Source organism: Triturus cristatus, chromosome 8 (genome assembly GCF_964204655.1).
Source record: "Triturus cristatus chromosome 8, aTriCri1.1, whole genome shotgun sequence".
In the NCBI taxonomy this organism is placed as follows: domain Eukaryota; kingdom Metazoa; phylum Chordata; class Amphibia; order Caudata; family Salamandridae; genus Triturus; species Triturus cristatus.
In genome coordinates, this window is record NC_140591.1 from 1,102,640,893 (window position 1) to 1,102,653,344 (window position 12,452).

The window sequence follows — 12,452 nt, forward strand, 5'->3', positions numbered from 1 at the left end:
CACATACTAGAACCTATTATATATGGTTCGATTTTCGCTTGAAGTAACAAGTCTAATTGGACTAGGCGTAGTAGCTCAAAAGGGCTAAGTTATTTATTTCGTGTTTAGGTGACAAGATACCAAACACCATACTGATATTAGGCTCTCTCTTGGCTGTTTGTTGTCGAGATTATTGTAAATTTATTTACCTTTTGACGACAGTCATTTTAATTTTAAGGTTTAATGCTTAGCAGACAAATATACTATCGCCTGGTATTTTTCTTTACCTTAAGGTACAATGATCCATTAATAGTCCGAAATACTATATATCAGAAAAACGTGAAGAATTCGAGTTAAGTCTACCTCCTGGAAATTACCGGTACGCCTTTATTATATATTTAATCTAGTACCTAACAAGGATATTCAATTGGATCATAATAATTCAAGACGACATCTTTCTTTTATCTTTGTTTACTAATTTTAGTTCGTGGAATACAACATTAGGTTTTGGACCTAATAGTTAAAGCCCTTGATCATATCTTATTTAGGTGAGTTTATACTCCGTTTACGTCTTATCACAGCGGTACTGTCTCAAACAGAGAGAATACACTTGGTGTTCACTATAAACTTATGGGTTTTGCCGTTACCTAGGAGATCAGTAGTTATGATAGCGGCTTCGTCTTCATGGCTTATATAGCCTTGTTTATTTCTTTTTTCACTGTGATTGGTTTATCTTCAGGTTCTTTTCTTACAAACTACACCCCTTCAGGTGTTTCACTTCCTTTCCTATTTTCACGGAATATTTTCTACTTTTCGGTGGATACATCACATTATATTTCTGGCTCCGATCACCACTTAAACCTATTAGGTTATCCGGCACCATAAATTGAATTTTTTTTAAATTTCAGTTCACCATGTTAATCAGATGTATGAACTTTGCTCATTGATAATGCTTATGTAGTTTGGTTATTATATACTTTTGTTTGCCTGCAGCCCTGATGAAGTCCATGACGTGATATAGTCAGGACGAAACACGTGTTGGCTGACAGGGGGCTCACATCGAAGAAGTTCTATCAACGAATAAAAGACAAGACTTGTACAACTGGAAATAATCTGGGAAATATTTTTTTGTTGTGCACTATCATCATTACTTGGACTTTACTTTGGAACCCTATTGCTCGGTTTCAAAATTGTTGATACCAGTATGGGTAGCACCTTCGCGCCGAGTCTGGCCTGTCTCTACATGGCCCATTTCGAAGAGGAACACATCAGAAAACCGACCAACCCTTTTGAGAATAATATCCTACTATGGCGGCGTTATATCAACGACATCATAATTTTTGGGAAAGGGAGCGAAGAAGAATGCTTGACCTTTGTTGATTGGGTGAATACCATCAATACTTTCCTTACATTTTCTGTCACTCTGTCACGACAGTCAGTCCCTTATCTGGACCTCCTCATCACCCTGAAAGAAGGCACTTTGATGACAACTAACTATAAAAAACCCACGGATAGGAATAGTCTCCTCCTTTACCAGAGTCATCATCCAAAAGCACTTAGGGATAATCTTCCTGTAGGACAATTCTTACGGCTACGAAGGAACTGTAATACACTTAGCGAATTTGAAACTCAAGCAGATGCCCTTACAAGGAACCTCTCTGTGAGGCAGTATCCCAAGAAGATCATAAAATCAGCTCGCAAAAGGGCGAGGAACAATCACAGAGACGCACTGCTAGAAGTAAAAACAAAAACCACAACCAACACTCTCACATGTGTGACTTCATTTACTCCTAATTCAAATAAAATTCAGAAAATTGTAAAAAAAAACACTGGAAGATACTGGAGACGGGCTCTTTTGACCCAGGTCCCCCCCTCTGTTCGCGTTTAAACGCACCCAAAATTTCAAGGATGTTCTGGTACACACCCGTCCCAAAAAGACCATCCGACAACAACCGACATTATGGTCATTACCTCCAGTGATGGGTCATTTCCCATGTGGCTCATGCACAGCCTATCCACAAACAAAACCATCTAAAGAGCTAGACTTGGGACTCAGTACACCTTGGCAGCAAAGACGCCATACTAACTGCAACTCAAAAAACTGCATATAACTGATCACATGCCCTTGCGGATATAAATATATAGGCATGTCAACAAGATCGGTGAAAGTCCGCATTGGTGAGCATAAGAGCACGATATGCTGCCAAAGAGCGACAACCTGCTTACAAAACCACTTTCTGGAGCATAACCACCCACCAGAGAGTCTTCAATGGACTGTGATAGAACAGAATCCAACATGGACCCCAACAGGACTGAACAATGTTGGGTATTCAGACTCAAGAGTAACATCAACGGTCTGAACGAAGACATACCGTGGAATGATCTAGCAACCTAAACCTCCCGCCTACTCAGTCATAACATCCATTTGTGTACCTACACACCCCGACACCTCCCTGTTCATGGACACCCCTGCTATTATCAGTCCTTATCCCCCCCCTTGTTTTTGACTGATTACTAGCACTGTACAGTACCATTTCATTAATCATGCACGTAAACTAGCCATAACAAATACATGGAGACAGTACAGACTACGTACCCCTTTGATATCTCTTAGATGTCCATACGTACGGACTACAGTATATGCCGTAATGAGGGGTCCCAACTCAGCGATCTTACCATCATATTCTAGATCCGCTTTTGGTGTAACGTATCTTGTAACTGGGCTTTACCTTGGAGGTACATTGTACTTCCACGCATTCATACTGCTCCAATTTACCTATTCGGTTAGTGTACATTCAACTCATCACTCCCCATCATTTCGATGTCTGACATAGACACACGCACCTGCGGGTGTACAGCGATCAGTACTGCTCTTAACATTACCATTGTATCCAACTATTAGGAAGAGGACTTCACTCTTATTACATCTGTGCGGTATCATTAGTCACTTGATCATTTCTTCTCCCTCCTAATAAATCCCCCTTTTTTTTTCCTTATTATGTATTGTTCTGTGGTACCGCTCCAAACCCAATCCAACATGGCCGCCACTGTGCACGGGCACCCAGCGCACTGGTGACCACTTCCCCCGAAGGGCACACACCCCTGGCGTCCATGTCACGGCGTCGCACAGAAATGAGGATACTCCCTTTAAAAAACGCTTCCCTCCCGCCACATAATCTACCGGCGACCTTGGAGGAAGATCAGGTTTCCAGACTGCACCAGAGGGGGGACACGTAAGTTGTTTTCGTCCCGCTGCTGTCAACTCTCCCGGAACTAATGGTAACACGCGATACGCTTGGCTTCCCCTGGATCGCACTAATTGTATTTATGTTCCTTTCTCCCCCTTGTTGTTTTTTTCCCGCTGTACGCGTTGACCACCCCATGTAGTTTACCCTTCCTATCCTGACGGGGTTCCGCCGCAGAAGCCTTTCTCAATAAAAGGGAGGGTATGACGATATGTTTGTTTGTTTTTCCTCATTATAGTTTGCATTACCTTACGATTCGTAAATCACCTTACGGAGTCAATACGATTGACAGATTGTTTACTATTCAGTTACATCGAGGCTCTTTCCCGTTACTCATTAATATTAATGTTAGTAATCTGTCCTTCCTCGAGGTACCACACCACCACAAATGCAATGTGTACTCTGGTCAGTTGCCAACGCCACACGTATTTCTATCTTTTATCTTTTGTCCTCTCTCACGCGGGCTTCCGTCCCTCTCTCCTACCCGACACCACCACGGAAATAGATCGTGTGGCATTCTTCAGATCCCTGGCGGGGTTTCATTCGCTAGCACCTATGTGTGTTTTCGCTCCCATGCGTCATCCATTGTCCCATCCCAACCTCCTTTACCGATGACCTGTCCAATTAGCTTCTTCCCACCCTATCGCAAGCAGTGTGTTTGTGATCGCCTCATGGACATTACAGTGGTTCTCATAAAGATGGCCTATCTCTATCCATGTATCCCATGGACCCAGTGTCACACCCCTTTCCACCACACGCATCTGCGTGAGTACCACACCCGGTAATGTTAGCTCTCTTCACTGCATACTCATGTCCTATAATAACGGAATGACACATGTAGTGTTTATGTTGCTACACCCCTGTCACATGACCACCATTTTATCTCTCCCCCTTTTCCCTTTCTCCTCTCCCACTTCTGTTTTTGTCTCCAACAGGTTCCGGACATGGGACACGAATAAGACGTGCCCACTTATAAGCTACGTGACACTCACCTGTCACACGGTAGTAAGGGAATATAGGGTGTCTCTCTCCCTGATCCCCCCCCCCTTTTTTTTTCCTCACAAAGGTCCTGATGAAGCGCTAAGGGATCCGTTAGGGACCCCGGGCAGCGCGAAACATGTCGACCACCCACAATTCACTCACTAATTCATTTTAGTCTCACATACAGGTTGAGAGCAGCGGGACAGTATCTTTCCCTCCCCCAACTCATTTCAGCGCAACCTGCGCCTCGATCCCCGATTTATTTTTAATCTGACCCTGAGGACCCACAAATAAAACCACAAGGGTACCAACGGGCCATTTTATCTCACCACTCTTCACCCAACCCACACACCCACATGCACAACTGCGGCGACTCCTAAAAAGATCTCCAACAGAGCGCCCTCAAGGAGAGCCCGTGAGGGACTGCAGCGCCACCCCCACGAGGAGCATTGCCCAATGATGATGCTTTGCACCAGCAAGGGTGTGTGAGGGCACAACGATTACCCGCACAGGAGTACCACTATCCTACTCTACACACACCTTAGAACATGCTTTTTGGAGACACCCATCACTAGATGCAGCACCCACTTTCTACTGCCAGATTTCATACTCCCCTTCGCCTTTAGGAACCGATACCACTTTCAGTGTTCGTGCTTAACCTTTGGAGCATCGGTACAGGACCTCTCTTTCAAAACTGCTCCACTTCTCCCTCTTATATTGTGATTATGGATAAACATTATGCCTGAGGAAAAATACAATGAGCTATCTCCAATGCCGCAACTTATGCCATTGAAAACTAAAGTATCAGGGATGTGGAATTCCTATAGCCCGATGCCCAGGACATATTGTTTGGGGTCAAGGGCAACAAGTTTTCATGTGTCTTTTGTCCTTGGGACAAGTAGGCCCAACCCCTGCAGCACAAACCCCTTTGGCTGCTAGTTTGCAGTACCACATTATGGATCAGGGAAGGGCACTGTCTGCAGTTAAGGTAATATGTTTGTCCATATGTTAATGCTGTTCAATACACATGAAATGTCCTGGGCAAGTCACTCCGTGTTTCTCTGTGCAGGTGACAACCTGCCTGCACTTTAAAGAGGAGCTAGAAATCCCCCTGCAGGTTGGTGCAGTGAGTTACTGCACCTGCCTGCAGGGGATGTCTGGGGAGTTCATGGAACCCGCTTTTCCCCATTCAGAGGGCTGCACTAAGGGGGGAGCACTGACTGTGTGTCACCTTTCTGTGGTGCATTTGAGTGCTCTTCTTAAGGGCATGTTTACCTCAGCTCCTGTGTCCGTAATATGGTGTGGGTGCAGAGCCAAAGTGATTCCCTCATTTGCATGGAGACACGCCCCTATGCTAATGAGGGAATGCCCTCAGAAGATAGCGCTCGCGCTTCATGTGTGCCAGTACTATCAGTATAACAGAAGGGGCCGCTCAAGCATCTGCTGCCCCTTCTGTAATACCATAGAGCCCCATGCCTGTTGCGCTCCCGGGGCACTATGTGTAATACGGCCCATAGTATTCTAGAGTACAGCATTTTGTATATGTTCACATGTTCATCTCTGCTGCAGTTTTGGAAATCGACCCTTCATCTCACCCTGTGGCATTCAAAAGAAGTGTTTTAGTGGGTGACGTACTGGTTAACCTGTCCTAGTAATGAATTGCTGATGGTTTGCTAGAAATTTATATTTTCTGTGATTTGACAGCTTTAGTTACTGGGTTGGTGTCAGGAATGGTTTCGGTTCGGACTGCAGGAATACACAGGATTGTGAGAACAATGTCATGACAACCTCAAATGCAACTGTTGCCTATTCCTATTCTGATGCTAGCATTGTTAAATAGGTAGGCAGAGACCACACCTTCCCAAAATGTGAACACTTTTTTGTGCAGTGGAGGTGAAGTTCTTTACTCAAAATGTGAAGAATGATAATATTGAAATAAGGCGCCAATGGATTATGTAGTGGCGAAAATGCGAACGGTTGGATCCTCATTTCCTATGTACAGGAATTACATTTGCCAAGCTCAGAAGACTTTAAATTGGGAAAATTATGCAAATGTTACATTTATTTTTCAAGTTACATATCCAGTTTTAGAGGGTCTGCCTACTGTTGGATAAAAACACTTCCCCTTGAAGCGCTCAGCCACATTCCGATTACCACGCATGTAGATCTCATGCGAGGGCAAGTTGCACAGGGGAGCCGAGGGCGATACACCTCTAGAATATTTCTGGCCGAAACAAATGATGACCCTAACGCTAGAGCGTTCGGCGATTGGTATTACTTATGCAGTTCTCTAGAGGGCAAGTGAGAAATACCTTCGTTCTCTGAATGGTGTGTAATGATTTTGGCTTAGTGGTGTGATAAGCAACAAGCTACTGTTTTGAAATGTTAGTACTAACTGCAGGCCTTGGCATAGCGAGCCTTTGGTTGTATTTATTTAGCAAGTGTTGTAATGGACCCTAATATGAAGCTTTATAAGGAGTGAAATCTTGCTTTGCTTTTATACAGAATCTGAAGAGCAATAACTGTTTATTTTTAGTGTATGGCAAATTGCCATGGGCCTTCAGCTCCACAGTGCGTAGTTTGATGGGGAACTTCACACTTTAATTGTTTGACATTAACAACAAGAAGGAGGTAAAACTTTCCTGCAAAACGACCTTGCTAAAGTGCCAGTTTCCACTCTAGCAGTGCTCTAAATGCAACTTCTATTAATGCTTCAAATTCGAATATGTGTTCAGCTAAATGGAGCTACTTGCCGAACACAGACAGGTTCAAAGTAAAATATGTATCTCACCTTCTTCACAGGCATCCTAAGAGAAAAGGGGTATAAAAGTTGCCCTTAAATTTCGTAAGGGCCCAGGAACCAGAAACTGCCTTATTGCACCGTATGTCAACGATATACTATTCACAACTGTTAATCCACAAGTCTCTCTCCAGGAATTACTGCAGTCAGTTGATAAGTTTCTCCCCATCTGTGGCTTCCAAATCAACTATTTCAAGTCAGTGAAACAGGGTGACAGAGTAGCCCTTGGGGAATTTCACTATTTGAGGGGCATCGATCTCTCTCTCTCTCACTCACTATCATTCCTACCTAGACACACCTTTAAAACAGTAGATGGTTTCTCATGGAATTATATATAGGATGGTAAAACTCCTAGGTCAAATGTCTGAATCTACAATTACTTTACAAAGTGGGAGGTTTGGCAATCCATAATTTTCTGTATTATTACTGTGCAGTCCAAATGTGACATATGGCGTTCTGATTTACATGCTGCAAGGAGCTTCCTTTATGGCCAGACTAGGAAAAGCAAGAGGCTTACTCTAACAAGGGGTAATCTGCAAATCTGTAAAGAAGTCAAAGTGACTACCGGGATGTCTATAGTGGATTTCCTATTTCCTGAGAGGGTTAGGAGAGGTGGTATAGGTGCTTCTCAATAAACTATTTCTTTGGCGATTATGGGTCGAAATTGCTCTAGGATCTGGTTGACACATTCAGCCTCAATAGGAGATACATTTACAGGTGTATTCAACTATGTTCTTACATGTGGGATTTGCAGGATTTCTTGGATAACCCCATAATAGTGAAATGCCCATTATTCTTACCACAAATGCCATCGTCAGGAGTAAGGTCACGACCTTCTATAGCACTATTAGAAAGGCCGCCTCTACTCTTACTGCACTGGCTCGTGAAAAAAAGGACACTAACCTAGGTTCTGAATTGTTGCACTCACAGTTGAGATGATATTGTTACTTGGTTAATGGAATTTTGTAGAACCCGTTGCACAAACTGCAACAGTTCAAATCTTCGCATAAAGTATTCATCACATTAATTTGATTACACATACATGGCTTAACCCTCTCTATTGGTATTGATGTCCAGGTATTGATATCTCATTCATAGATTTACATTAGGAATGCTCTGTGATAGTCAAATTCTGGTAGCACGTGTATAACTAAACAACAGGTGCTATCAAGCGTCAGTTTGATTGCTTATTACTTCCTTGTATCCTGGGCCTTGTGCATGAAAGGAGGAAAAAGAACCATGCATGAAAGCATCCGCTGAAATTCTTTCAACTAGACATATCTTGGATACTTTTATTTTCGATCTGTACTGAATTTCCAATAGTGGCACATGGGAAAGGGACTACTGAGACATACCAACCATAGACAACTGAAGATAATCTGCACCGATAGTTGTTAGTTGATGCACTAGTAAAAATCAATGAAATATGTACCCGAATTTTGTGAGCTCCGAGACCCATCAGATGGGAACAGAGAATATCTAAACAGATGTGGTGAAGTTGCAGATTGGCTACAGTGGTCTTGAGTTATTATTATAGCTATGTTTTTCTCAGTAGTATGTGGTTGCATATGGATTATATATGCAAAATTTCTACTCTAATGAGCAGAAGGCAATTTTCTCTGTCATCCATTGGACAGTACAGGCCTGCATTTCTATGTACAAATATTCGGCAATTGTTTGAAAGACAATCTATACCGTTATAGTGCCCAAGCATGAATTTTATAACAGAATCAGGAGGTAATTAATTACTATTAAAAGGCAGGTATGTGTATAAGGGATTTTGGATTGATATCACCTCATTCCTCTTAATGCAGTTAAAGGGTATTGTTAATTGACATTAAGCAATGCTCCTTCTCAGAATTCACTAATTTAATGTGTGAAAGATGATTATACCAATACCTTTAATATGAACTGCAAGTTAGTCAATTGGAGCAATCAGGAAATTAAGCTTTTAATTGTATATGCTTGATGGACAAATATATAGTCCAATAAAGGCAAATTGTTGGCAAGGGTCTTTCCATCATTTGTGGTGCTATATCTAGATATTCCCTGATGTTGTCAATGAATTTGTGATTCATCCTCTGAGCAGAGTGAAATATGTAATAAAGACCAGGCAGGTATGAACGGTAGTGTCTGCTTTAAGAATTCTGGAAAAGTTTTTATGAACAAATACTTTTACCTGTTGCACCCACCGTTTAAATAATGTTGTTCTCTAGGCTACATACTGCCTACATATTCACGGGATATGGAATCAATAGCTCTCCAATGTGGGTTGCACTTTAAGGGAGCAAACAAGCTGGGTTGTGTGGCACATCACCTGTTACACAGAGGAAGCCATACAAAATTAACTAAGGTCTATAAGAAACAAAAAAAAAAAGAAGACAACAGCAGGCAAATGTCAGTGTAAGAGAAGTGAGGTAAACCAATATACTACTTCAAGTAAGAAAATAGCTGGCAACTAAATCACAACACAAGTTTACTTTGAAATGAGTAGCAAATCAATATCTATTTCGTAAAAAAGAAATTGTGTGATAGTGTCAAGCAAGAGGTGAAATGCGTTATAATCCATGCATGTCTTGTTAAACCTACGTCTTTTGCTTTCACCTATCCAAAGAAGACTACATGGAGAAAGGTAAATTATTCTTAGTACTCCAGTACTTATAATTTCATCGTTTGTGCACGATTCGATGCATCATATTTTGGGAGGCTCGGCGCAACATATTACAATCATAAATACTCCACTTTTGCATAAAGATGGGATTGTAAATAGGCATATGTATCAATTAACGAGGGTTCCTTCAATTTCAAAATGTTATCATGAGGACAAATATTGGACACTTTGTTTTTGTTAATCTCCCTTTAATGACAATTTGGATAAAATACCATGCCAGAAACTATAACAAAAACATACAGTTAATGACAGAAGAAAATAGCAAGTAAGTTTCATGCTCTCTCCAAAGTCTTTGGGCCTCATTTACAAAACAGCAGTAGCCATGTTGCTGACAGAAACACCACATCCTGGTCTTCCTCATCACATTGTTTACAATATGACGCTTCCGCCCCCCATAAAGACCTAGTTGGCAAGCCTGTAAGACCAAAATAAAGAATTTAAAGTGCACTGACAGGAAGTTCCACCTCTAAGTACTCTCAGTATAGGATGGTGTCTAATAACACACTTCCTGTTATTGCTAAGCTCACACCCTTTGTAGGACGCCGGATTTACAAAACACTCGAGGATTGGAAGGGTTAGCTCAGGAGTACTCTACTCAGAGTAATGAAGATTATTGGTAGGTAAACAACTCATTACCTCCTCGTCCCATTCCTTACAATATGATGTTCTACTTAAACTGAATTGATCGTCCAAAAAAGATGAATGTAGAAAGGAAACGTCCAAAACATTAGAATTACTGCAGCACCAGTGTGAATTGAAGAAATCAACAGAAATAAAACTTTTTTGTCTTTCCAGAATTCACATCTTTGCACCAGAATCAGATAACAGACAGACCCCCACCGCATTCACAACTGATAATGGTATTTGGGGATAACGGCTTGGTTGCTTTACATATGTCTTTAATTAAGAAATTCTTAAAAGCCACTCAAGAGCAGGAATCCCGCTTGTGGACGGCTATAGATGGCACCTGGCAACTCTTGACTTCTGATTATTTTAAATAAGATCCAATGACTCATAGTTGCTGAAGATGGACTTAAAAGGCTGCCGCTCAGAACCATAAGTCACAAACAAAAATCTACCTTGCGAAAAGGAGAAGTTTTCTTTCTATAAACTTACAGTACCCTGTGAACCACCAGTATATATAGGTATTTTTCCTCTTCGGGAGAAGGGAAATGGGAAGAGGATGGGGATAGGTAGGGGGAAGGAAAAAAGGAAATGAAAGAGAAAGCAAAAAAAGGCAGGTAGAAGTACATCATGGGAAATGAAAAGAAGAAGGAATCTTCGGAACAAAAGATGCACAGGACTTGGGAACGACCTTATCTGACAGAAAACACAAAAGGAGAGAACACATTGAAGAACACCCAGCTCATCAATAAGTCTGCCCATGCATATAGCCACCAAAAATAAAACCTTAGTCATACAAAACTTTAACATCACTGTTTCTAAAAACTCAAATGCAAAGTCTTGGAGACCTAGTAAAAGTAGTGTAAGATCACATGATGGTAGTGGAAAATGAACCACAGACCAACAGAGAAAAAGCTCTTAAGGAGAAAAGAGGCCAGGTCCACTATAATAGAGACCTCAGAAACACAATGCTAGAAAGGCAGGTCATTGGCTTTTTAAGGTAGACACTGTCAGTTCTAATCAAAAGTCATGTCTTAAAAAAATACAACACCTTTACCAGCTCACAAGATACTGCAGTGAAACCTCTGAATAGACACCAAGCCTTAAAATTCCACAGTAACGATTAGATCCTTGACAGTCACAGGACGATGGGACTGAGGGATACATTCATCCACCTGTTTAGAACATCCTTAAGTTTGGAGACTGGGCCTCTCAAGTTCCAAAACCCCGATGGAGGTGGCTCAAGGATGACTTCAAGATGAGTCCTCACAGGCAAGTGGTTCATGGGAAAAATTCAATATGAACTTATGGGAGAGCTGAAGAAGAAACCAAGGCTGCTGTGGCAACAAGAGGCTATCATAAAGACCCTTTCTTTCGCAGATTAAATTTTCTGAAGAACCTTAGGCAACAACCAGAAAGGGAAAAAAGCATAGAGCACACCCCTGGGCCATGATAGAGACATGGCATCCACTCTTCAAGTCTTTGGACTCTGAGTTAGCGAAATCCAAAAGGAGAGCACTATTTTCTGAGTAGAAGAGGTCCAACATTAGTTGACCATAATAGGCAACAGACTGCTACTGAGAGAAGACAGGACTGAGTCACAGTGAGATTGATGAGGGAAAAACAATCAGCATGTGTACTTTCCTCCCAGGTAAGTATATTGCTCAAGGAGAGAAAAAGATTTCTCTTTGCCCACAGACCTATCTCTCTGGCTTTAAATGACAAGACTCGGAATTCAGGAGAATTTTAAATGATATAAATCTGAGCCACTTGGTTGTTTGTTCAAACACACAAATCCCTAACTTGGATTTTGGGAAATGCTGAAGGGCTTGGAATGACACAGAAAGCTTACTCCAGTTGGAAGTATTGTTGGCTACATTCAGGGACCATGGACGAATGACCCTGAACCCCTACAGTGTTGCACCTCTGCCTCTCACTGGCATCTGTCATAAGAAATATAGGAGACAACAGAATCAGAGTGACTTCCTTCTCTGAGTCTAGCCACCATTGAAAAGTATGTCTGATCTCCAAAGGCCGGCAATCAGTCCCTCGCAATTTTCTGACAAAGAAGACCAATGCATAGGAGGTGTTAAACTAATAGGTATAAATGGAGATGAGTCCAAGGGACCACTATCACAGAGAAGTAAACCAG

General features: G+C 41.8%; 1 protein-coding gene and 1 pseudogene across 4 annotated transcripts in view; both read right to left on the reverse strand.

The window, feature by feature from the left end:
• CDKL5 (cyclin dependent kinase like 5) overlaps positions 1-12,452 on the reverse strand; it is a 1,167,948-nt gene that overhangs the window by 1,138,236 nt on the left and 17,260 nt on the right. The window lies entirely within an intron of this gene.
• Positions 1-12,452, reverse strand: part of LOC146805442 (forkhead box protein F2 pseudogene) — a 36,123-nt pseudogene that overhangs the window by 15,005 nt on the left and 8,666 nt on the right.